The sequence below is a fragment of the Hylobates moloch genome, unplaced genomic scaffold, assembly GCF_009828535.3.
Source record: "Hylobates moloch isolate HMO894 unplaced genomic scaffold, HMol_V3 SCAFFOLD_15, whole genome shotgun sequence".
NCBI classification, from domain to species: domain Eukaryota; kingdom Metazoa; phylum Chordata; class Mammalia; order Primates; family Hylobatidae; genus Hylobates; species Hylobates moloch.
This window is the reverse complement of record NW_026652290.1, coordinates 48,779,721-48,795,597: the sequence shown is the minus strand read 5'-3', so window position 1 is coordinate 48,795,597 and position 15,877 is coordinate 48,779,721. Positions and strand designations below refer to the sequence as shown.

The following is a 15,877-nucleotide window of genomic DNA, read 5'->3' as shown; positions in this document are numbered from 1 at the left end:
GCCTCGGCCTCCCAAAGTGCTGGGATTACAGGCTTGAGCCACCGTGCCCGGCGAGAAATTCTTTACTAAGTTAAGTACTGAACTCTTTTGTAGGTAAAAGCAAACAAGGGTTTGGACTCGTTACCCACAGGAACAGGAAGTAAAAGCAGAACACGTTACAGACAACAGAAACAAAGTCAAAATAGTTGCAGGATTAGGAACTACAAATTCATTTACTTCTTAAAGATCTTGTACAAATCTACATGGTGGTCAACCATCTTTACCAAATTTACTTTCCTTGCTTACTGGAAGTATGGGAGTATGACAAGGTGAGGCTACCTTTTATAGAAGTATCCCTTGTTTTTCTAATTCTTTTATAATGGGTTTGATTCTCTCAAACCAAGCTCAGGACAAAGGATATTGTTTCACATATGGCTATTGTGGTATATCCTTTAGGTAAACCATTTTTATTGGTTTTATATCTAGAATTAAACCAGCAGTATCATTCCTCAGGGCCCAAAGGGACGCATGAATCTGAGTTAGCTGGGGGGGCTTTTCAGCATGGTGTGAGATTGCCACTCTCTCTCATCACTTTTTTCTTCCAGAAGGCACAGAGTAAACAAGTCAGGGTCCTTTGATTCTCTTTTTCAGGGAGCTTGACAAACACTTCATCTAAGTACAGAATATGGTTGCCTTTAAGTTTTGCAGCAGGTCTCTCCCAAGTGGATTTTTTTAGGAGAATTAGGAGAAAATAAGAATATTTTTTCTCTGAAAATTGTTCCTCATTCGGAGGGTCTATATGTATGGGAACCACGGAAAAGAAGGAACAGTTAAAAAGAATTCTAATTGCTGTTGGGTGGAGTCTTAAAAATATTAATTATGTCAATGAGAGTAATAGCACTGCCAAGTCTTAAGTATCTCCCCTGGGTTTTATATCTACTTGGTCATCAATTACTGAGAGAGGAATGTTGAAATCTGTTACTATAATTGTGGATTTGTCTGTTTCTCCTTGTAGTTCTATCAGGTTTGCTTCGTGTATTTTGAAATTATGTTATTTAGTTGTATAGACATTTAAGAATGTCGTATCTTCCTTTTGCATGTAGCATTACGAAATTTTTCTCTTTAATATAGGTCATAGTCCTTTTGAAGTTTACTTTGTCTGATATTAATATGGCTATTCCATGTTTGTTTTATTTAGTGACTTTGTGGCATATCTTTTTTTCATTTTGTTACTCTTAACTACCTGTGTCTTTAAATTTAAACTTGATTTCTTGTTTCTTATAGACAGCATATTTTACATCTTGCTTTTCTTATTCATTCTGATGATATCTGCTTTTGTTCACAGTCTTTAGACCATTTATATTTAAAGGAATTCTGATATGATGTACAGTGATGTGGTTTTTTCTTTTTTACTTTTTTATCATTATAAAATACAAAAAACATAATGGTGTGTATTTCTTTATGTTTCCTGTGTTTAAGGTTTATTGAGATTCTTGGATCTGTTGGTTTATAATTTTCAACAATTTTGGAAAATTTCATAAGATTATTCTTCATATTTTTCTTTATACTTTCTCATTCTAAAATTCCAATGTCATGTACATCAGATTACTTGATATTATCACAAAAATCCTTGATTATTTTTTCCATCTGTACTTCATTCTTTCTCTGATCTTTTCTTCTCTGGTCTTTTTTCTTTAATACTTTTATGGTTTGGATTTGTGTCCCTGCCCAAATCTCACGTCAAGTTGTAATCCCCAATGTTGGAAGAGGGGTCTGGTGGCAGGTGATTGGATCATGGGGGTGGACTTCCCTCTTGCTGTTCTTGTGATAGTGAGTTCTCATGAGATATGGTTGTTTCAAAGTGTGTAGCACCTTCCCCTTCACACTTTTCCTCCTGCCCCAGCCATGTAAGATGCACCTGCTTCCCCTTTGCTTTCTGCCATGATTGTAAGTATTCTGAGGCTTCCCCAGCCATGCTTCCTGCACAGCCTGTGAAACTGTGAGTCAATTAAACCTCCTTTCTTTATGAATTACCCAGTTTCAGGTAGTTCTTTATAGCAATGTGAGAATGGACAAATACAGAAAATTGATACTGGGAGTGAAGTATTGCTATAAAGATACCTGAAAATGTGGAAGTGACTTTGGAAATGGGTAACGGGTAGAGGTTGGAACAATTTGGAGATCTCAGAAGAAGACAGGAAGATAAAGGAAAGTTTGGAACTTCCTAGAGACTTGTTAAATTGTTGTGACCAAAATGCCAATAGTGATATGGTTAATGAAGTCCAGGCTGAGGTGGTCTCAGATGGAGATGAGGAACTTATTGGGAACTGAAGCAAATATCACTTTTGTTATGTGTCAGCAAAGAGGTTGGAGGCATTGTGCCCCTCCCCTAGAGATCTGTGGAACTTTGAACTTGAGTGTTGATATAGGGTATCTGGCAGAAGAAATTTCTAAGCTGCAAAACATTCAAGACTTGGCCTGGCTACTTCTAGCAGCCTATGCTTATATTTGTGAGCAAATAAATGAGCTGGAACTGGAACTTATCTTTAAGAGGGAAGCAGAGTGTAAAAGATTGGAAAGTTTTCAGCCCAGCCATGTGGTAGAAAATAAAAACCCATTTTCAGGGAGGAATTCAACCCAGCTACAGAAATTTGCATAAGAGGAGCCACACTAATAGCCAAGACAATGGGGAAAATGCCTGGAAGGGATTTCGGAGACTTTCGTTGACAGTCTCATCCATCACAGGCATGGAGGCCTAGAAGGGAAGAATTTCCTGGGCCAGACCCAGGGCTCAACTGCCCTACATAACTTAGGGACACTGTTCCCTGCATCCCAGCTACTCCAGCTCCAGCCATGGCTAAAAGGGACACTCTTCCCTGCATCCCAGCTACTCCAGCTCCAGCCATGGCTAAAAGGGACCCAGATACATCTCAGGCCACTGCTCCAGAGGGTGCAAGCCATAATAAGCCTTAGCAGCTTCCATGAGGTGTTAAGCTGGTGGGTACACAGAGAGGAAGGGTGGAGGCTTGGGAGCCTCTGCCTAGATTTCAGAGAAGATATATGGAAATGCCTGGATGTCCAGGAAGAAATCTGCTTCAGGGAAGGAGCCCTGATAGAGGACCTCTACTAGGGCAATATGGAGGGGAAATGTGGGGTTGGAGCCACCACACACAAAGTCCCCACTGGGGCACTGCTTAGTGGAGCTGTGAGAAGAGGGCCACTCCCCAGAATGGTAGATTTACCATCAGCTTCCACTATGCACCTGGAGTGCCACAGGTACTCAACTCCAGCCCATGAAAGCAGCTGAGGGGGCTGTACCCTGCAGAGCTACAGGAGTAGAGATGCCCAAGGCCATGGGAGCCCACCTTTTGCATCGGTGTTCCCTGAATATGAGACATGGAGTCAAAGGAGATTGTTTTGGAGCTTTAAGATTTAATGACTGCCCTGTTGGGTTTCAGACTTGCATGGGGCCTGTAGCCCCTTTGTTTTGGCCAATTTCTCCCATTTAGAATGGGAGAGAGTATTTAGCCAATGCCTGTACCCCCACCGTATCTTGGAAGTAACTAACTTGTTTTGATTTTACAGGCTCATAGGCAGAAGAACTTGCTTTATCTCAGATGAGACTTTGGATTGTGGACTTTTGAGTTAATGCTGGAATGAGTTAAGACTTTGGGGGACTGTTGGGAAGGCATGATTGTATTTTGAAATATGAGAAGGACGTGAGATTTGGGAGGGGCCAGGGACAGAATAATATGGTTTACATTTGTGTCCTTGCCCAAATCTCATGTTGAATTGTACTCCCCAATGTTGGAGGAGGGGCCTGAGAGGAAGTGATTGGGTTATGGTGGCAGACTCCCTCTTGCTGTTCACGTGATAGTGAGTTCTCATGAGATCTGGTTGTTTCAAAGTGTGTGGCACCTTCTGCTTCGTGCTCTTCCTTCTGCTCCCACCATGTAGGAGTGCCTGCTTTCCCTTCACCTTTTGCCATGATTGTAAGTTTCCTGAGGCCTCCCCAGACATGCTTCCTGTACAGTCTGTGGAACTGTGAGTCAATTAAACCTCTTTTCTTTTCTTTTTTTGAGATGGAATTTTGCTCTTGTCGCCCAGGCTGGAGTGGACTGGAGTGATCTCAGCTCACTGCAACCTCTGCCTCTGGGTTCAAGTGATTCTCCTGCCTCAGCCTCCCGAGTAGCTGGGATTACAGGCATCTGCCACCACGCCCGGCTAATTTTTGTATTTTTAGTAGAGATGGAGTTTCACCATGTTGGCCAGACTGGTCTTGACTCCTGACCTCAGGTGATCCACTCACCTCGGCCTCCCGAAGTGTTAGAATCACAGGCATGAACCACTGCACTTGGCCTAAACCTCTGTTCTTTATAAATTACCCAGTCTTAGGTAGTTGTTTATAGCAATGTGAGAATGAACTAATACAAATACCTACTCTGCTGTTAATTCCATCTGTTTCTTTAAAAATATTTTCTATTTATCTCCTCATCTTCTACATTCTTGAGCATGTGAACCATATTTATATCTATTTTCTATATCATGTCGGTTAATTGCATCATTTATGTCACTTATGAATCTTACTATATTGATGGATTTTTCTCCTGATTATGTGTGATATTTTCTTGCTTTTACCATGCCTATTAATTTAAAAAAATTTTTTTAACTTATGGTAAAACAAATGTAACAAAATTTACCATTTTAACCATTTTTAAGCATACAGTTCAATGGCATTAAGTACATTCACATTATTGTGCCACCATCACAATCATTCATCTCCAGAATTTTTTTCATCTTACAAAACTGAAACTCTGTACTCATTAAACAGTAACTCCCCATTCATTCCTCCCCCAGTCCCTCGCAACCACCATGACACTTTCTGTCTCTCAATTAATTCTGTCAATGTTGCTTCATACATTTGGATGCTCTGCTGTTAGATGCGTATGTCTCCTTCAGTTTTGAAGGACAGTCTTGCCAGCCATAGTATTCTTGGTTGATAGCTTTTCTTCTCTGAGCATGTTGAACATATCATCCCACCCTCTTCTTGCCTATATAATTTCTGTGGGGAAATCTACTTACACTCTAATGGGAGCTCCCTTGTACATCATGAGTCACACTGCCCTTGCTCTTTTGAAGACAATAGTTTGATTTTAACATGCCTCTCTGTATGGTCCTCTTTGAGTTCATCTTACTAATAATCTTACTAGTTTACTAATATTTGTTTTGAGATTGTTGAATTTGGATGTCCACTTCCTTTGTCAGATTTGGGAAGTTTTCAGCCATTATTTCTTTAAATAATTTCTCTTCTCTTTCTGGAATGCCTTTAATGTGTATGTTGATCTGCTTGATGATGTCCCATAAGTCTCTTAGGCTATCCTCACTTTTCTTCATTTTTTCTTCTTTTTGCTCCCTGACTCAAAGATTCAAATGACCTGTTGTTTAGTCCACTGTTTTGTTTGATCAGGTCTGCTTTTGAAGTTTTTTAGAGAATTTTTCAATTCAGTTGCTATATTCTTCAGCTCAAAAATTTCTGCTTCTTTCTTTTTTATCATTCTCTTTGTTGATTTTCTCATCTTGTTGATGCATTTTTAAAAATTTCATTTAATTATCTGTGTCCTCTTGAATGTCACTGTGTTTCTTTAAGACAATTATTTTGAATTATTAATCCGATAGTTTATAGATCTCCATCTCTTCGGAGGCAGTTTCTAGAGATTTATTTTGTTCCTTTGATTTGGTCATATTGCCCTGCTTTATTGTGTGGCTTGTGATATTTTTGTTGTTGAGTTGTACACATTTGAAAACAATAGCCTCCTCTCTCAGTCTTTATGGATTGGGTTTGTACAGGGGAATTCTATTCACCAATCAGCCACACCTAGAGATTCTGGGGGCCTCTGAAATCTTTTTAGGAGGATGCAATTCCTCTGAGCTTTGCCTGTAATTTTCCAATTAGAGAGGTTTGCCAGTTTCTTTTTCAGAAGATCATAATCTTTGGCTCCCTCTGGTGTCTGTCTCTAGAACTGCAGGTTCCCTGGTGCCACAGCAGCAAGCCACTCTCCTCTCCTTTGTTTTCAGAGGCCCCATCCAAAGCATGCTGGTTCCCTGTCAGCTCCCCCAGATCAGATGAGACATTCACCTGTCCTTGGAGCAGCTCTCTGAAAAGCTGGACAGCCAGCCAAACAGCCCACTCTTCTACCTCCCTGCCAAGGGAAGACCTATGAGTTGAGCACCTGCCAGTTACCCTGAGTCATGCCATCCTCTGTGTGCAGCACTTCAGGCCTTCTGATGGCACAGTAAGCCACCACATTCTCCCTTGCTTTCAGCATCCTCCAGGCATCCAAACTATTCTGGTTCCATTAGTGCCCTGAGTCAAGTAAGACAGAAACTAGTTTTCTGGGCAGCCTTCCGAGAAGCTGGAATGCTAGGCACTCTTCTCTCCCCTCCCTCTAACCTAAGGGACAAGCCATGAGAAAAGCCAAGCTGTGCTAGCTTGGGACAGGGACAATTGCAGATAAAGTGAAATGGCTCTTCTTACTGATTTCAATGCACTGTTCTTGGCTTGGTCTTGCCTTGGGGTACTGCAACTTCCTCACTGGTTTCTAGAGTTCTCATAAAGGTATTCTGATCTATATATTGTTGTTAATTTGGTGTCACTGTGAAGGAAACAAGGGTGGGGGCTTCCTATTCTGCCATCTTGCTGATGTCACCCGAATTCCTCTATATTCTTTACTCCAAAAGATCATATCAGGTCAAAAGATGTACAGAACTGGGTGTCAAAAAGGTGTTCAACACAAATATATTTAATGAAAGGTTGAACAAGTGAGGCAGAGGTCTTTGTTTACTGTTACTCTAACAGAATACTGGAGACTGGGTAGTTTATGAAGAAAAGAGGTTTATTTAGCTTGCAATTCTGGTGGCTGGAAAGTTCAAGATTGGGCATCCAGTGAGGGTCTCAGGCTGCTTCAGCTCAAGGTGTAACGTGAAAGGGGAATTGGCATGTGCAAAGAGATCACACATGCTGAAGGAGGAAGCAAAGCGGGGAGGAGGTCCCAGGCTGGTTTGTTTGTTTCTTTGTTTTTTGAGACATGGTCTTATTCTGTCACCCAGGCTGGAGTGCAGTGATGCGATCATAGCTCACTGTAACCTTGAACTCCTGGGCTCAAGCTATCTTCCCACCTCAGCCTCTTGAATAACCAGGCCCATAGGTGCATGCCACCATGCCTGGCTAATTTTTTCCTTTTTGGTAAAGACAGGGATGTTGCAATGTCTGTGTTGCCCAGGCTGGTCTTGAATACCTGGCCTCAAACAATCCTCCTGTCTTGGCATCCTAAAGTGTTGGGATTAGAGATGTGAACCATCACACTGGCCCAGGCTCCTTTTAACAACCAGCTCTCTTGTGAACTAATGGGAGGACATTAATTCATTCATGAAGGATCCACCCCCATGACTGAAATCCCTCCCGCCAGGGCTTATCTCCCAAAATTGCCGCATTGGGGATCTAAATTTCAACACGAGGTTTGAAGGGGACCTTTTTCTGATCTGCTGTTGAAAAACCACAGCAGCTGTGGGGACAAAGGTAACTCTATTTCAAATGCTAATCCACCATGTGAGTCCAGACTAACCTCAAGTCTGGGAATGCCTCCAAGATGTCTAGTTGATGTATTATTCTTTATGTAGAAATCTCTGTTTACTGTAAGTTTTGCCTTCCCTCCAAATCAGCCTTTGATGTTGTTGCATACATCATAGGCCATGACACCCATATCATTCTTTCTGCTATCTACACATTTGGGGGGCCTGCTCTGCAACGTGGTCATTCTGAAATCGAGATCTTGTTCAGATGCAAGAGAAACAAAACAAAACTAGGTTCCACCCTGGGCTAATGCTCACCCCACTCACCACAAAGGAAGGTAGTGAAACTACAGAAGAAAACAGAGGCCAGACACGGTGGCTCACGCCTGTAATCCCAGCACTTTGGGAGGCTGAGGCGGGCAGATCACAAGGACAGAGGTTCGAGACTAGCCTGGCCAATATAGTGAAACTCCATCTCTACTAAAAATACAAAAATTAGCCAGGCAGGCTGAGGCAGGAGAATCGCTTGAACCTGGGAGGCAGAGGTTGCAGTGAGCCGAGATTGCACTACTGCACACGCCACTGCACTTCAGCCTGGGTGACAGAGTGAGACCATCTCAAAAAAAAAAAAGGAAAAAAGAAAAAGAAAACAGATTTGGCTGGGTGAGGTGGCTCACACCCGTAATTCCAGCACTTTGGGAGGCCGAAGCAGGTGGATCAACTAAGGTCAGGAGTTTGAGACCAGCCTGGCCAACATGGTAAAACCCTGTCTCTATTACTAATACAAAAATTAGTTGGGCGTGTTGATGCACGCCTGTAATCCCAGCTACTCAGGAGGCTGAGGCAGGAGGATTGCTAGAACCCAGGAGGTGGAGGTTGCAGTGAGCCAAGATCGTGCCATTGCACTCTAGCCTGGGTGACAGAGCAAAACTCCATCTCCAAAAAAAAAGAAAAAAAGAAAACAGATCCAACTGGGAGGGAAATAACAGACAAATTGGCATCGGAAAAATCAATCCCATGCTTGTGTGCAGTTATAAATACCTTTGAAAATTGAGGACTTGCCTGTTGCTAGTGGATTGTTTCATCACTGGATTAAACATAAAGGGGGCAAGATAAAAGATGTGGTCTTCTAGGCACTGGCTCCATGGAACACTATCTGGGGGAACTTTATCTAACACAGATAATGCAGATGCATATTTTTCTATTAACAATTAATTTTTTAAAAATTCTATCTCCAATAGTGAGAAAAACAAACAAATAAAAACAGAACAATAACAACAACAAAACAATGAATGAACAGACCAGGTGCAGTAGCTCATGCCTGTAATCCCAGCACTTTGGGAGGCTGAGGTGGAAGGATTGCTTGAGCTCAGGAGTATCAAGCCCAGCCTGGGCAAGATAATGAGACCCGGTCTCTACTAAAAATAATAATAATAATAATAATAGTAAATAGCCAGGAATGGTGATGTGCACCTGTAGTTCCAGCTACTCAGGAGGCTGAGGCAGGAGGATCACTTATGCCCTGGAGACCAAGGCTGCCATGAGCTAGTAACACACCACTGCACTCTAGCCTGGTTGACAGACTCTGTCTCAAAAAATAAGTAAACAAACAATTAATGGACAGATATTTGGAAGACTGAAAGTTTACCTCCCAGAATTCTATAACCCTTTCCAGAGATGTTGAATGTTAGCATTTTTGTTTATTTATTTTTTATTTTTACTTATTTATTTATTTATTTTTTGAGACAGAGTCTCACTCTGTCATCCAGGCTGGAGTGCAGTGGTTCAATCTCTGCTCACTGCCATCTCCTCCTCCTGGGTTCATGCCATTCTCCTGCCTCAGCCTCCTGAGTAGCTGGGACTACAAGGAGCCCACCACCATGCCCGGATAATTTTTCTGTATTTTTATTAGAGACGGGGTTTCACCATGTCAGCCAGGACTGTGTCGATCTCCTGACCTTGTGATCCGCCCACCTCGCCCTCCCAAAGTGCTGGGATTACAGGTGAGTCACCGCGCCCAGCGCAATTTTGTTTATATGGTTCTGATATCATCCCATTTATTTAACACACCAAAAAATGCACAAATACATAGTTTAAAAACAGATTCTACAGTTCTTTGACTTTTAAAAAATATCTTTTAAAAATCTTTTTAAGAATGCTTGACATTGTATCTACCCTCTTAACATGCAGACATGCACATGCAGGATCATGCACACACGCACAGGCTGGGACTGGCAGAAGGGGCCACTGTGGTGTGCCTGCAAGCCTAGGGGTGGGCCCAGGTGGCACCATGGCCGGGGCAGATCTTGGTGGTAGTAGTAAATATTCAAATGAGCACTTTGAAGGCCAAAGTGGAGAAGGATTCCATGTGAAAAGCGGTTGAACATGGGTCAGTCGGTCCTGAGACAGGCGAGCATCATCCCAAAGGAGTGGGCATTGGCCTCAATCGCCATCAGTGATAGAAAGGGAGTCGGGTTCGGATTCCCAAATCCAGAGTGGCGGAGATAGGAAACACAAAGTTGCCTCCTCCAGTGCCGTATCCTGGAGGAGCCGGCAGGAGCCCAGGGAGAGCTCTCTTTTTCTTGTGAAGTGCAGGGCTAGAATAAGTTCACAGTTCTGGAGACTTCTAGTGGCACTTGCGAATCCGGGAAAGAGGGTGTAAATCTCCACAGCCCATATCCCAGCAGGTCTCCCAGGTAAACAGCCTCTGGACAAAGTAGGTAAGGGAAGTCATCGAGCCAATCACTTACTTGGGGATAAAAATTGGCTCTAAGGGCTGGGTCAGGTAATCTTGACTGGTGAATATGGTCAATATCTGTCCCCTCCAAATCACGTGTTGCAATGTGATCTCCAGTGCTGAAGGTGGGATCTGGTGGGAGGTTTTTTGGTCATGGGGGTAGATCTCTCATGAGTGGCTTGGTGCCCTTCCTGCAGTGATGAGTGAGTTCTCACTCTATTAGTTCACATGAGAGCTGGTGGTTTAAGACAGCCTGTCATCTCTTGCTCCCTCTCTCACATGTGACACAGTGGCTCCCCTTTGCCTTTGGCCATGATTGGAAGTTCCCTGAGGCCTCACCAGAAGCAGGTGCTGGTGCCATGCTTCTTGTACAGCCTGCAGAACCATGAGCCAAATAACCCTCTTCTATATAAATTCCCCAGCCTCAGGTATTTCTTTATAGTGAAGCAATATGAACTAACACACCGGATAAAGTGATTAACTTTCCCATCCTCACTTAGGATCCCCTGGACCTTAGATGTCTCCAGCCTCCAGCCCCCAAGGAAGGGTGGATGTAGGGCTCTAGTGGGAGAAAGGGTCCTGCAGTGTCATGGGGTCGCTGGGTTCAGGGACTGTGGCTGTGGACAGGAGCTGGGCCCTTCCCATGGTTGCCCCCAGCTGCTGTGGGCCTTGTGGCTGCCCAGGGAGCCCCAGTCTCCAGCAAAACCTCAGCCAAGGGAATGTGCTTGGCAGGATCTTGGGGAAAGACCCCAGAGACTGAGCGTAGTCTGGCCTGGTGAGGAGACAGAGGAGTCTGCTACTCCTGTGGTTTTCTCCAATGACCAGCGAGAGCATCCTGACCTCCAGGAACTTTCACCACCAGCTCTTGGGAGGTCCACGGGTGTCCCAAAGCAGGCCAGGGTGGACAGAACTTCCCCTGGAACAAAAGGGCAAAAGTGCACTTGATTTTCACTTTCAGGGTGAACGGGAACGCAGGGCCTCGCCATCCTTCTAACTACTGGGATTTTACTGAGGTGACATCAGACAAGTCATACAGGGATCCAAGTGAAGTGCACATCCCCATTTAATGCAGAAATACACAAATTGAGTTCCGATCTCCTGCCTCTCAGCACAGCCCCTACTAACCCTGAGACAGCATCCCCAGATTTTCAAAATGAAGGGAACTTGGCTGTCAGCAAACAGCTGTGGTACCCAGGTGCTCTGCCAAAGAAGCAACCAGGAACTTTAGAACTGTGCTTTTCAAGTGCCTGGCAGCCCCTGCACTTTTTTCCATGAGAGGTGATCAGCCAGGGTCGGAGTGGAAAGGCTGAAGAAGAGCTCCCTGGGAGTGTGGGCCCCACAATAAGTCTCATCCCCAGACACCTCTCCACAGCCACTTTGCCTGAAATGCCAAATGAATGGCGGTGCTGCAAACGCTTTTGCTTTTAGTAGGTCTTTACACAAGGAAATAAAAAATCTCAGGACCACTCAACTCCTTCTGCCAAAGGGAAAGTTAAGCCTGGAGCCTGAGTCACTGGCAACACCCTCTGCCAGACGAATTGCTGTTAATTCACAACCTTGTGTCAAAGCATTAGGCATTAGCTAGACCCCCATGGAAAGGCATCAGGCATCTCCAGATGACAGCCCCCACAAAGCACTCATAAGTAAACTCTTATGTCAATTGACTTGACTTACTGTCAATCAAGGAAAATAACCCAGGCAAGTCTCAATCATTTTGGGAGGCTTATTTGCCAAAGTTAAGGATGCACTCCTGGAGACAGGTCTATGCCTTTCTCTGAAGATAATTTTGTTGGCTTCCAAATTTAAAGGGGAATGGGTGGAATATTGAGAAATACACAATTTTCATGTGAGAGCAGGGTAGGGAAAAACAGTCATTCATGCCTTTGCCTGGCTCAGCGAATCTGAATTTTTACATGAGATGCCATAGACCATAGGGCAGAGGAAACAGTAAGATATGCATTTGTCTCAGATGGGCAGAAGCATGAATCTGAGCTCTGTTGTATGTCCCGGCACCTGTGAAGATAAGCTATCAATTTACATTGCCATGGTGAACTGCAACAGAAACATTTTAGGGTAAAGATCTTGAGGCCCATAAGGATCTTTACCCTAAAATGTGAGGGAGGTAGGTAGCTTTTCATCTTTGCAGCCATCTTATTTGGGACCCAAAATGGGAGGCAGGTTTGCATGAGCCGGTTCCCAGCTTGACTTTTCCCTCTGGCTGAGTGAGTTTGGGAGTCTCACTATTTATTTTCCTTTCACACACCTTTCAAGATGTCTTTCTTCCCATAAATAAGGACTTGAGATGTGCAATCCAAGTCCAGCTCCTAAAACTAAAGTCTGTTGCATTCCACACTGACAATGTCCATTACAAGCTTACCTTCCGAGGGGCAGAACAAAGTCGACATGAGATCAACCATTCCTTCCCCTACCAAGAGACATCGGCATAATCGAGACCTCCTTTACACTAACTGAAGTCTCACAAGAATGTAACATTTGCCTTACCACCTACCTGCCCCTTTTCCTACATGCCTTCCCCCACTTTAAAGAAATGTATACATACGGAAGCTCCTGAAAACTTCTCCACAAAAAAACAGCCACAGGTGCATCTCTGGCTTGAGTTTTTCCTCAGATGTGCCCTCAAGCTCTAGCTTACTCAACCTCAAATGATTGAGACTTGCCTCAGTCACTCATTTAGGGTACCATTTGTAAACATGTGTGATGAGGCTCCCAAGTACTCCCACTTTTGCTGGAGTGAGAACCTTCCCTCTCTGCTCACAGTGATGCTGTAGCTGCCTGATGGGTTCTTCCTGGCCACTGCACAAAGGAGATCAATGCATTGCAGTAAAGAAAGAGTTCAACAGACGTGAGGCTGCTCATGCCATGTGGGAGACAGTTATTACTCAAATCAATCTCCTTGGGCTGGGCATGGTGGCTCACACCTGTAATCCCAGCACTTTGGGAGGCCAAGCAGGCAGATCACTTGAGTGCAGATCAGAAGTTCGAGAACAGCCTCTCCAACATGGTGAAACCCCGTCTCTGTTTTAAAAATACAAAAATTACCTGGGCATGGTGGTGGGTGCCTGTAATCCCAGCTGCTGGGGAGGCTGAGGCATGACAATTGCTTGAACCCAGGAAGCGAAGGTTGCAGTGAGCCGAGATGGTGCCACTGCACTCCAGCCTGGCTGACAGAGAGAGACTCTGTCTCAAAAAACAAAAACAAACAAACAGAAGATCAATCTCCTTGAAGGCTCATAGGGTAGGGGTTTTTCAAAAGTAGTTTGGTGGGCAGGGAGCTAGGGTATAGGAAGTGCCGATTGGTTGGGTCAGAGATGAAATCAGGGGATCGAAGCTGTCCTCTTGCACTGAATCATTTCTGGGTAGGGCCACAGGAGCAGTTGGCAGGTCCTGGTGGGTCCAGGTGGAGCCATTAGTGTCAGACATGCAAAAATCCTGAAAAGATATCTCAAAAGGCCAATCTTAGATTCTATAATAGTGATGTTATCTGCAGGAGTAAGTGGGGAAATTGCATGTCTTGTGAGCTCTGGAGTAATGGTAGTGATTGTTTATGTGTACTCCTTGGCAGAATCCAGGCTCCTCTTCCTCCTAGGCTGGTGGTCACTCACTAGCTTTACAAAGGCAATTGAGTTTTGGGAAAGGGCTACTAAAATTTAAACTATAAGCTAAATGTCTCCCAAAGTTAGCTTGGCCGAAGCCCAGGAATAATTAAAGGCAGCTTGAAGGCTAAAGGCAAGAGCAGGGTTGGCTAGGTCAGATCTCCCCCTCTGCCATAATTTTCTGTTACAATTTTTGCAAAGCCAGTTTCAATGTGACTGGAGGGAGGAGAGGGTCCTTGTTCTCAGGAAAACAAAATCAGTCTGTGGAGGGAGATCTGCCCTCCACTGTGGCTACTCAGTGATTATAGTGCTGCACAGTTGACACTCGAACAACACAGGTTTGAACGGCATGAGTCCACTTACATGTAGCTCTTTTTCAACCGAATGAGGATGAAAAATACAGTATTCATGGGATGCAAAGCCCACATTTACAGAGGGTTGACTTTTCCTGCAAGCAGGTTTGGCAGGGCTGACTGTGGAAGTTGAGTATGTGGGGATCTGGTTATACGCCATTGGTCCTGGAACCAGTCCCCCATATAGATCAAGGGATGACTGTATTTGATATTATTTAGAAAGCTTCTGAGCTCAGATTGGCCATTGGTTGAAAGAGTTATTATCAAAGTTCTAGAATCAATAGAAAGGAGCATCTGTGTTAGAATAAGCGGTGGTGGAGACCAAGGTTTTATGCAGGCGAAGCCTCCAGGTAGCAGGCTTCAGAGAGAATAGAGTGTAAATGTTTCTTGTCAGACTTGAGAGTCTGTTCTCTCAATCTGAAGGCCTCTGTGTTGATGTTCATGCTGGTCAGCTGTGCCAGAATTCCAAAAGGGAGGAGGGTATGATGAGGCATGTCTGATTCCCCCTTCTCATCACGGCCTGAACTGGTTTTGCAGGTTAACTTTGAAATGCTCTTGGCTAAGGGGAGGGGTCTGTACAGATGTTTGTGGGGCTTAGAATTTTATTTTTTGTTTCTGCAGCTCACCACTTAACATTAAATCTGTTTCCTCTGTTCCTAAATTGGCAAGCTGATCTTATCTATTCAAATGCAGAAAATCTTTTTTTTTTTTGAGACAGATTCTCACTGTCACCCAGGCTGGAGTGCAGTGGCACAATCTTGGCTCACTGCAAACTCCACCTCCTGGGTTCAAGTGATTCTCCTGCGTCACCTCCCAAGTAGCTGGGATTACAGACACACACCACCATGCCCAGCTAATTTTTGTATGTTCAGTAGAGATGGGGTTTCACCATGTTAGCCAGGCTGGTCTTGAACTCCTTACCTCAAGTGATCCACCTGCCTTGGCCTCCCAAAGTGCTGGGATTACAGGCGTGAGCCACTGTGCCTGGCTCAAATGCAGAAATTCTGAAGCCTGAAGTCCCTGTACAGTTGGAGCTTTTGATAAAACTTCAGGTTTCTTTAAAGGGCCTTCTTCAACACTCCATCCCTAGGCTGTGTTCAATACTGCAGGGTACCTGAGAAAACGGTGGCAGCCTGGGGTGAATGCAGTCCCTCCCTTTTCCTAATCCATGAAACTCCTCCACATGAAAACCACTTGAAAGTTACAGACATGGAGGGAGGGACTTTATGTCTTCCTTGGGGGCAGCCAAGACAAAGAGGGATGCTAAGCAGATTATCTTGGTATTCATCATTCAAATGCAGGAGTAGAGGCTTCAGGACTCAGGCCTAGCAGGGGAAGATTGTGGCTCATGAACCGCTGCTTACAGCCTGGCACTCTCCTAGTGCAACCGTGCTCTACGGACAGGTTTTCATCATTCATCCTCATGTTCCACAAGGTGTTCCAGAAATCCTCTGCCCCATTCCATACACCCACCGCAGTAGCCTGGTCAAGTGATTTCAAGTGGGTCGTCACCACTAAAAAGAGAAAGATGGACAAACTTTCACTTGTGTCTGTGTGAAGAGACCACCAAACCGGCTTTGTCTGAGCAATAAAGCTTTTTAATCACCTGGGTGCAGGTGGGCTGA

General features: G+C 44.3%; 1 protein-coding gene across 14 annotated transcripts in view; it reads left to right on the top strand.

Moving 5' to 3' along the window:
- RNF112 (ring finger protein 112) overlaps window positions 1-15,877 on the top strand; it is a 64,500-nt gene that overhangs the window by 28,474 nt on the left and 20,149 nt on the right. Inside the window, exon 16 of one of the 14 annotated variants that reach the window (XM_058428554.1) lies at window positions 9,461-9,551. The exons of the other annotated variants lie outside the window; for them this stretch is intronic. The gene's annotated coding sequence lies outside the window, so the exon portion shown is untranslated. The remainder of the gene's footprint in view (window positions 1-9,460; window positions 9,552-15,877) is intronic. 14 annotated transcript variants of the gene reach the window in all.